The sequence below is a fragment of the Mustela putorius genome, unplaced genomic scaffold (genome assembly GCF_011764305.1).
Source record: "Mustela putorius furo isolate JIRA1106 unplaced genomic scaffold, ASM1176430v1.1 tig00000407_pilon_pilon_pilon, whole genome shotgun sequence".
Classification (NCBI taxonomy): Eukaryota; Metazoa; Chordata; class Mammalia; order Carnivora; family Mustelidae; genus Mustela; species Mustela putorius.
Window position 1 is genome coordinate 7,555,955 of NW_025421373.1, and position 10,229 is coordinate 7,566,183.

The 10,229-nt window shown below is 37.0% G+C and overlaps 1 non-coding gene across 1 annotated transcript; it reads right to left on the reverse strand.

Annotated features, from left to right (window-relative positions):
• Positions 1-997: 997 nt before the first annotated feature.
• On the reverse strand, positions 998-1,101 carry LOC123391979. Its single transcript, XR_006606653.1, has one exon. It is a non-coding gene; the product is annotated as a small nucleolar RNA U13 (small nucleolar RNA).
• Between the last annotated feature and the right edge of the window lie 9,128 nt (positions 1,102-10,229).

Sequence of the window (10,229 nt, forward strand, 5' to 3'; positions counted from 1 at the left end):
AGGAAATCTTTTAAAGCAATGTTTTAGCTCTACCACTGACATCTACCTATAAACTAATGTGATGTTTGGCATGGAAGGCTGTTTATTTGGGTGTGTAAAGGGTCTGGCTGTTAGCTTGGAGAGAAAAGTTATTATTCTACCTCCCCTTCAGAGACAATCCAAATACTTGTTTGACAGGGTGAACACCCACTACACACAAAAGTGGGGTTGAGCCAAACTTCTACAAAACTAAGTAGGTGAACTTGTCTCTGATACTTCCTTTCCACCTCTTCTATCTGTGAGCCCCATCCCTTACCCTCCGTGGTCCCACTACTCAATCCAGGTATCTATCTGAACTCTTTTTGCCAGGACTTTGCTATTGTCTAATTGTCACCGGACACCCTTTCTTCCTTTCCCTTATCCTTTCAAAGGGTTATAGCTGATAAGTGTTCCCAGGAACATTAAATCTTATTGGCACTTAAGAATGTCATGCTGAAAGGTCTTCAGAACTTAAAGGAATAAAATCCAACTGATAGGATTTGAGGTCCATGATGGGTCTGAAGGAAATCTTTATAGGCTCACCCAAATCAATCACCCCATTAGTGACCATCTACTACCCTTACATTCACAGCTGACCTGGAAAGAAACAGTCATTTCCCTAGAGACACCTAGAAGAAGGAAATTATCATATGTGTGTGTGTATGTATGTGTATATATATAATATATATTATACTACCTACTTATATATAGTAAATATGTATGTATGTGTAAATACACAGTATATTTAGAGTAGTATATTATACATATATAGTGTTTATATTCCTATATATCATAGTATATACTATATATACAGTATAATAGATAGCACATACTAATAGTATATACAGTATATACACATATAAAGTATATACCCTATATAAAATATATATAATATATATGATTGATAAATTAGAGTATAAACATATAAATTTCATGCACACACAAGACTTACAAGTTTTTCTTTTCTTTTTTTTCTTCATGCCAGACAGATAATGTGCAAAGGTCATAGCAAGGTTTGAGGGAGGCACATGTCACACAAAAGCGTGAACACCTTCTCATGATGCTCATGAAGTACAAATGAATCCCATCCTTGTAAATTTTTTTTTTTAAATATTTGGGAAATTTATTTTGTAGGTCACACAACCTTTACAAATGTTTCCATAGTCATATTTTGGCTGGCTGCCGAGTCACTCTGCATCATTAATTAAGAATGTTTCTGCACTAACAGCTCATTTCCAACATATGTAGTTAGGCAGCAGGGTGACCTCCGGAGAGCAGGTTCTTAAATTCCCATGAATACGGTTCATAAGGCTGAGTTGCCAGAAACAGCAAGTCACAGCTTCCATGCCTCCCACCCTTCACTTTATACTGGAAAGTATAGGATACCCCACAAGGCACATATGGCAGCCCAAGTGCCCGAGGGATGATTGTAACATTGGCAACAAGTTCAAGTCATTTAAATCCAGCAAAGTAAATGCATTGGTATGGAAAGATGTGGGATGATAGGGAGAACTGAGAAAAATTACATAGAAAACCAGAATATGAAGAGGAAGAGGAAAGTAAACCAGACACTTAGAAGACCGGGGGGGAAAGGTGGATTTCAAATACTTCATGTATAACTATTATAACAATATGACAGAGGGTATTTTTTAAAAGCCTTAAAGTGGAGACTTTCAAGCCAAAACATCTGTGGAACTGAAAAAAAAAAAAAAAAAAAGGCAGGGGTGGGGGGCTTATGATTGCCAGCATCTCCATTCTGCCTGCCTCCCTCTTCAGCACCAGCAGTGAGCAATACATTAAAAAGGTGTTTAGACTGTCAGTAAATGTGATTGAGTTTTTTCTATTCTGCTAAAAGCCTGCTACATGGTAGAACAAAAAGCAAATGCTTTCCTCATATCCAGGTCTGGGTGGAATGCTTACATTATTTTAACACCCATCAAGGGATAGCTTCGTCTCTCCATGGAGACAGGGAAAGCAATCTATGCACACAAAAAGCTTTTTGCCCTTTCCCTCCAGTCCCCAAAGGAATTTTACTCAAGACTAGACAACCTCACCGTGAAAATTTAGTGCAAGTGGTCTATCTATTTACTGGACCAAAATGGGACGAAGAAACATGAAAACCTGGATTATCTTAGAACTGAGCTCTGTAGGATGGGAACAAAGCTGGGCGGAGCTGATCAATTCAGAGTAAATGGGGCTACACTTAGTGTTCTGTTTTTCCATCCATCAAACTGACAGTAGGAATCACCAAGGTAGAAATGATCACTCATTACTGAACTAGGAAAAGAAAGGCAGAGCTTGGGCCACATGCCAAAACTGAGGATCAGGTGTCTTTTAATTTAGTGTGGACTGCAGATGGCAAAGTGATTACTATTAAGTAGTTATATAATTGCTTACTTAGGGTTAAAGGTCACACCTCCACCTGTTACTCTGCCAGGAATAGAACTGCCAGAAAATGCCATTTCTTATAGAAAAGACAAAAGGGCCAGATGTAATTATCATTTTATAATGTAAATTCCATATTCAGATTTTACATTATGCAACTCTGTATTATCCTCCAAATCCACTAAATAACTGATAGTTTTTGAAGGACTTAAGTTTAATATAAAAGATCTATAACTAAATCTAAGCAACATCTCTCAAGGGCTTTTGTAAACAATATAGTCAGTATTTCTAGTACACATGGTACAGTTCACAGTTATGGCAATATTTTTACTGTTTTTCTGAGTCACGTGAAGTCAACCTGCATGGGATAAAAAGTAAGGAAGGAGTTATATTGGCTTGCTATAATTTAGTTCATTACTTCACTCTTAGAATGTAAATTGGATATAAGGAGGCTCTTACCTGGAGATTTTCTGGGATAGGCAAAATTTATGGTAGTACTACCTTTTCTGTGATTGCTCTGTGTTTGGTTTTTGGGTTTTTTTTTTTTTTTTTTTTTTGAGACCAAAGAACATCTGGAAAAAATTTAACTCATGGGAGGAACAAAGGCGCACAAGGCATATGTGTGCCCTATGGTCTAAGTGATTATTAGGATTCAGGCTTATTTCCAAGATGGAATGTCTAGAATTTGTTCTATTGGAGGCTATGGTTGCTCTTCTATATTGCATATTACATAGATAGAACTTGAGCAGGACTCCTGCTACCTCAGGATCCCAGGATTTCTGGGAGGAGGAAGAAAAAAGAAAATTATTAACCATCAGATCCGGAGCAGCTTAATCATTCAAGAAATAAAGAGTACCCAAAGGGTGAAGAAAAAAGTTTGTTTGCTCTATCTATTCTCCAGTCAATAAGAAATAGATATTTTACTATCTATGTAGCCTAAAAAGGGAGAAGCCAAGATTATTACAGCTCATATTCTGAGACTAATTAAGATTTTATTAATTCTTTTTTTAAGATTTTATTTAATTATTTGACAGAGTGAGAGAGATCAGAAGTAGGCAGAGAGGCAGGTAGAGGGAGAGGGGGAAGCAGGCTCCCTGCTGAGCAGAGAGACGAATGTGGGGCTCGATCCCAGGACCCTGAGATCATGACCTGAGCCAAAGGCAGAGGCATAACCCACTAAGCCACCCAGGTGCCCCAAGATTTTATTAATTCTAATCAGCCAACATAATATTGCGTTCCCACATGAACTTGCTAAGGCAAGAAAACACTTAAACTTCTTTCAACAAACCCAGACCAAGACAGCCTCTCTTTCTTCTTAACTTCTATAATATTGACCATAGCTCAGCAGCCATTTGGCACATATAAAGGCCACCATGTCTACCCCACTCTCCTGTACAAAGATAGCACAAGACACAAGTGAGACTGCCACTTCTGAAGTTTCAGAAAGGAAAATAGAGCACATGTCTCCTCTACTCTTGAATGCCTGAGAATCTTGAGAGAAGTGTTACCAGCCTCAACCCCACTGGGATGCTGAGAGCACAGCAAAGTCTACTGTGCTATGTCTAATTTTCCTCTTTCTGACTCCATTCCTCTCTCAATTCATAGGATCTTCCACCCAGGGTGGAAACAGGCTGAAAACCTATTTATTCTGTTGGCATCTCCTGCTTTAATAGTCTCTATCTTGCTCCATATGGAACCTTCTGAAGTTAGATGCTATAAATTTGGCATGTGCTGTTTACAACACCACAGTAATAAGTGACCAAGCTGTAACTGCCAAATGGGGTATGACTGACAGCTAAACTAGGAGGATGATAAAGAGCCCGTTATTTAAACTCCATGTGCCATCATACCACAGATGACTGTATATTCATCATCAACTGCAATGTCTTGAACACAGTAAATGCCAATGAAAGGCCTGTGATTCATGACTGATGAAAATATTTTGACATACTTTATATTAAAGTTCATAGTAGAGAGTTGTGATATCAATCTCCCCCAATAAAATACTGCTAACATCAGAAGTGCATGGAAAGTTTCTACAGCAAGGGAAACAGTCCTTTAAAGACTTGTATTTTATTTGAATGATGAATACATATCCCAGTTTGGCTTTTATGATAACCAGAAATATCAGCCCAAAGTAGATATTCTACAGAGTAAGCTAGCTGAGATGTGCCTATATCCTATTTCCAAAATGAAATCTCCATGTATCCATCCCTCATGCTGAAATAATCAGGCCTCCTAGGGTGTAAAAGGTGAATTCTCTCTCTATTAGTGCCATATCAAGATAAGCAATATCTTGGTACCTTTAGCATATCAATTTCCAAAGTTATAATTGTACATTCCTATTCCCCATAATCTAACAGAGACACTGAACCATATGTGTAACTATTTGATCAGCTCTTCATATGGGCAGAAAAATATTCAACAGCCCCCAAAAGATACAAATCAGCTTATCCTTTATAAATACAAAAATGATTGGAAACAACAGTGCTTTGATGGTTAGCCAAAGGAAAATACCTATCAAAGAACAATCTATTTCTATAGAATCTGGGTCAACCTTCTAAGTCTAAATGCAATTCAGCAATATAAAATTTCTTGTCTGCATCTATAGAAACTGGCATTCATCACTCACCAAAAGCCAATAGATAGCATGTGGTAAACGGTTGAAAGAAACCAATGATTTCTTACCAGTCACATGGTAGACATAAAAACTTTTTGTGAAGGGACTATTTTACTTTTAGCTCTTTCTCCATGAAGTGACATATGCTATAGATGATTTTTTTTCCTTTAAGTTAAATAAGACCCATGAAGCAGAAAATAAAGATGTCTGCAGAAAGAAAAAGAAAAAATGTGCTGTTAATTTGCATACATTTTCAGATATAATCATATGCAGCATGGGCTAAGGCTCAGAATTGTTACGAAGCATCCAAATTCATTATGCTTTATCATCTTGGGTGATTACTTTGTTCTAGCAGTACTCTTCTTGTGGCTACAGACAAGAAGAGCAAAAAAAAAAATTAAATGCATACCAATCTTTGCCATTTTTATCTTTAAATCGAAAAATATGCATAATAAATGAGGGATTTTTTATGGGCAAAATACCACCAATATTCCAACTAAATTACTTAGAGTGATAAACAGGACACATTTCTTCATTTTCTAGATAGAAAAAAATTTCTCTCACATATGCATTACTACTTTTCAGATGTATTAAGATGCTATTGTAGTTAATAAAATAGTAAAATATTCACTAAAAAGCTTTACTACAGTCACGGTAACTGTTTTCCACTATGGATTTTCTTAAATAACATAGAGTAAAAGTGAAACCAATATTATGTATGTATTTATGCATGTGTCCAGCAGGGAAGGGAGTGACATGACATTTTGACATTCAAAAATGGTCCTTGGGGTGCCTGCTTGGCTCAGTTGGTAGAGCATATGACTCTTGATCTCAGTGTTGTAAGTTCAAGCTCCACACTGGGTATAGAGATTGCTTAAAAAATAAGATATTTTTTAAAAAATTGGTCCTTATACTCAAAGAAATTTCAAATCATTGCTATGTGATGTGTGGCATAACTTCTTTGGGTACAACTTCTGTTGTGTACAATGACATCATAAGCAGCATTGGCTATCTGCAACATGATTAACAACTAGCACATGACTAAGACAGCCAACAGAATATGAAAAGGTGGGGTGTCTGGTGGCTCAGTCAGTTAAGTGTATCTGTCTGCCTTTGGCTCAGGTCATGATCCCAGAGTCCTGGGATCAAGCCCTGCACTGGACTCTCTTCTCAGCAGCAAATCTGCTTCTTCCTCACCCTCTCCCTTTGCCCCTGGTCCTGCTCTCTCTCTCTCTCTCTCTCAGACACTGTTTCTCTAAAAAGTAAATAGAATCTTTAAAAAAGAAAAAACAAATATGAAAAGGCTTCAACCTGAGCAAATATCAAAGCATACATTCACATTTAGAAGAGTGCTACCTGCTTTTCTTTTTAAATAGTCCATGGATTGTAAGATTGTAAGAAGAATAGACTAGTAAAGGACACTCTGACACAATCTCTTCCCCCAGAGATTCTAAGAGATTTAGTAAGAGAGCAAATGAGAGGCTATGGTAGGTGGAGCACTGGGCAGTCATGCCTGGTGATTCTGAATGTGCTAGATGGTGTTTTAAAGTCATTTACCACCAAGGTCAGTAAAAACACATTAGTCATCTCTTATTCTTTTTTTTTTTTTAAAGATTTTATTTATTTATTTGACAGAGAGAGATCACAGTAGGTAGAGAGGCAGGAAGAGAGAGGGGAAGGGAAGGAAGCAGGCCCCTGCTGAGCAGAGAGCCCGATGCAGGACTCGATCCCAGGACCCTGAGATCATGACCTGAGCCGAAGGCAGCGGCTTAACCCACTGAGCCACCCAGGCGCCCCTCATCTCTTATTCTTAATGGACTATTAGTTTCATACTGAACTCAGAAAAAGTATTAAACTATATGTAAATTTCAAGTAAAGATTCTAATGAGAAACTTTTGATTTCTGAAAAAAAATGAGTGTTATATTCATTCAAATAGTTCCAGAATGGAGAAAACACTGGCAAAGCAATTTCAAGGGCTTTTTGCCACTGACTATTCAAACCAAGAAGAGCCATCAGGTAACTTCTGAAGAGAAAGTTTGATTTGATGAACTAAAATTTATTTTAGGGACATGTCATTCTCATGGGAAAGAGTCTGTAATAGTTAAAAAGCACTAACAAAACAAAATGAAAAATGGAATTTCCTTGTTCATATCTTGTATACATATAAGGTCTACAAATGTTGGCATATGGAAAAGGTATTAGACCCAGAAGAAAATGCTCCAGGTTTTCCTACTTGAAACCACGTCTTTCACTCCATCAATCCTTTCTCATTTACAAAAGCCCCAACAAAGACCATCATGACAAGTGCAATAGTTACTGCTACTCATTATGGTGAGGTATGAGCCCAGCCTTCTTTGGTTAGAGGCAGAAGCCATCATGTTAAAAAAGAGATTAGTACCCACTGGTTAATTTTCTTTCCTGTAGCAATTGGGAACTACATTTTGCTATAAACTGGGCTTAATGGAAATAATACACTGCTATAATAAAGAGATTTAAATAAAACCCTTAAGACAGTTATTAAAAGGACATAAAAAGTGAAACATGAGTCATTTCTCTAGCAGTGTCTAGAGAAGAGGTTACCCAAGCCAGCCAACAGAATGTTTGTTATCTTCTATCAGTATAACATCAAAGTAATGGTTAACAACAATATATTCTAAATTCTTTATTCTGAGCAAGAAAAAAAATGTTCAGAGAAGTTGGAAGAAACAAGCCTTCCTTATGGAAGCTAGCATGATATTCCTTTGCTAAGAGAGTCATAAAAAAATAAAAGTAATCAGACAATAATAGCTAACATTTATTAATATTTAACATTTATTAAGTGCTTACTCTGCTCCAGGCACTATACTAAACTGGCATGCATTATTTCATTTAATTCTCACACTAATAATATCATGTTGGTACCACTATTATCCAAATTTTACAGATAAAAAAACTGAGATTCATAGAGAACTTGCTCAAACTCCTACTGCAAAGAAATAGCATAGCTCTGCCTACTTCCAAATCCAGTGCATCTAAGCTTTAATTCAAAACTATTTCTATAGGATTTGCCAGGCGTGCCAGTACTTCTTGTCAGTGGTATTACATAAACATAAAAAGCATTCTCAGGTCCAGAGACTATAAAATGCATAGCTAAACAGCATATGTAAAATGAGGCTGAGAAAAAAAAATAAGTACATAATCAACAATCTTTCTTGGGTGCCGCTTATTCTTACACGACGATAAAAAACCCACAAGTTTTTTACAGTTCTTGGCCACATGTCTTTTAGAGACAGACTCTTTCAGCTACAGTCTTCGACTTCATCACTTAACAGAGTGTCTGGCATGTTGAATGAGTGAATATTCATCCATCTGCTTGCACTGAATTCAAGCCCTGTCCTAAAGATAAACTTGAAAACTATATGAATCGTATCACTGCATATTACCGTATAGTTTTAGTGGAAAGCCAGGCACCAACAAATCAACCCTTGCACCATATTGCTTCTTTTCTAGATTTCTCATCAAATATACATTACAAATGATGGGGTTGAAATCTTGGAACAGGAAGAATAATCTTTTTTCAACTATCCAGTTGCCCTCATAATGAAAATGGGAAAAACAAGGATGAGTTGCCTTTCCAACTTTTTTTTTTTTTTTTAAATGGACTAAATTCTTTAATACAAACACAGAGAGTGGCTGAATGGACAAAAGAAAAAAAAAAACCCAAAAAAACAAGAAATAGCAACACAGTAACAGCAGGGGACTTTAATACCTTCCTTTCAACCACAGATTGATCATCCAGGCAGCCAATAAATAAGGAAACACTGGGCCTAACTTACACAGTAGATCAGATGAACTCTACTCAAGTGCCTTTCCAACTTTTATTTTCACGTTTCTTTGATGTGAAGTTGAGACTTAATATCCTCAGCCACCCAGGAAGTGAATATCAAGTTTACTACTGAACTAGAGTGTTCTGTGGTTTTGTTGTGCCTATGACAGGGCCATGCTGCAGTTAAAACTTCTGCTAAAGCGATGGTTTAGCTTTCTGGTTGCTTGCATCATAACCAAGGTTTATTATTTTTGGCCTTAGTTGAAAAGAAGGAAAAAAACCTGAGAGCGTATAATCTGCGAATGTTCATGTTATTTGAAGACTGGAGGCCAAGACACAAGAGTAACTTGATTATGAAAAATAAAGATTAAACAACTTTATTTATTTTTGCACATGTGAACCAAAAAAATAGGGAAAAGTATAGAATAACCATGCACCCATTGACAATGAGCAGGACGGAGAGGGGGTGGGGGAAATACTAAAAGTGCATGTTGCTACTAATGCAAATAGTGTTTATGACTCTATTCATAAGCCTTTAAAGACAGTTGTTAGCACCGGGCACCAAGTCAGGGCCAGGTAGTAGAATAACTCTAACAGTTAATAAAAAAAATACAGTGAGAACAGGATGTTAATTAATGCTCCTGAGAATTACTATATTCCAAAAAGATCATTTCAGCACAGTAATTTTTGGCTACCTTTCAAGAATGAAAATACCACGAAACTAGTCTGAAACAGGAATAAGGGTAATGTACCACCTTACAGGTAGCAGACAAACATGGAGTCCTTTCTTGGGAAAGTAGAAGGGCCTTGAAAAAACAGATTTTTTTTTTAAGATTTCATTTATTTATTTATTATTTTTTTAGATTTTATTTGAGATAGAGTGAGAGTGAGTGAGATAGCACAAGCCAGGGGTGGCGGGAGTGGAGGGGAGGGGTTAGAAGGAGAGCAAGAAACAGGCTCTCCACTGAGTAGAGAGCCTGACACAGGGCTTGATCCCAGGACCTTGAGATCATGACCTGAGCTAAGGCAGACCCTTAATGGACTGAGCCACCCAAGTGCCCCAAAACAGATTTCCTAAGAGCGCCCAAAGGCAATGTGAAAATGGAAGAGGTAAAGGAAGAAAGAGAGAAAAAGGAGAAAACAAAACAAAACAACACAACCCTTGTAGTTTTAGGCTGTCACATAATTACATAAACCAAATAGGCCCAAAAGAACAAAATGGATGAGAAAATTTTACTCATTCATAAATAAGAAAAATCATAAACTCTTTCCTGTCTTCTTAGAGACTCTAGAGGTGAAAAAGAGGTCAAGAACCACAATTTTTTACATTTCCTTTTAGTGTATTCATTTCTGTGTGGATTTTGTCAGATATAATCCTAAAACCTCCTAAAATCCAGGGC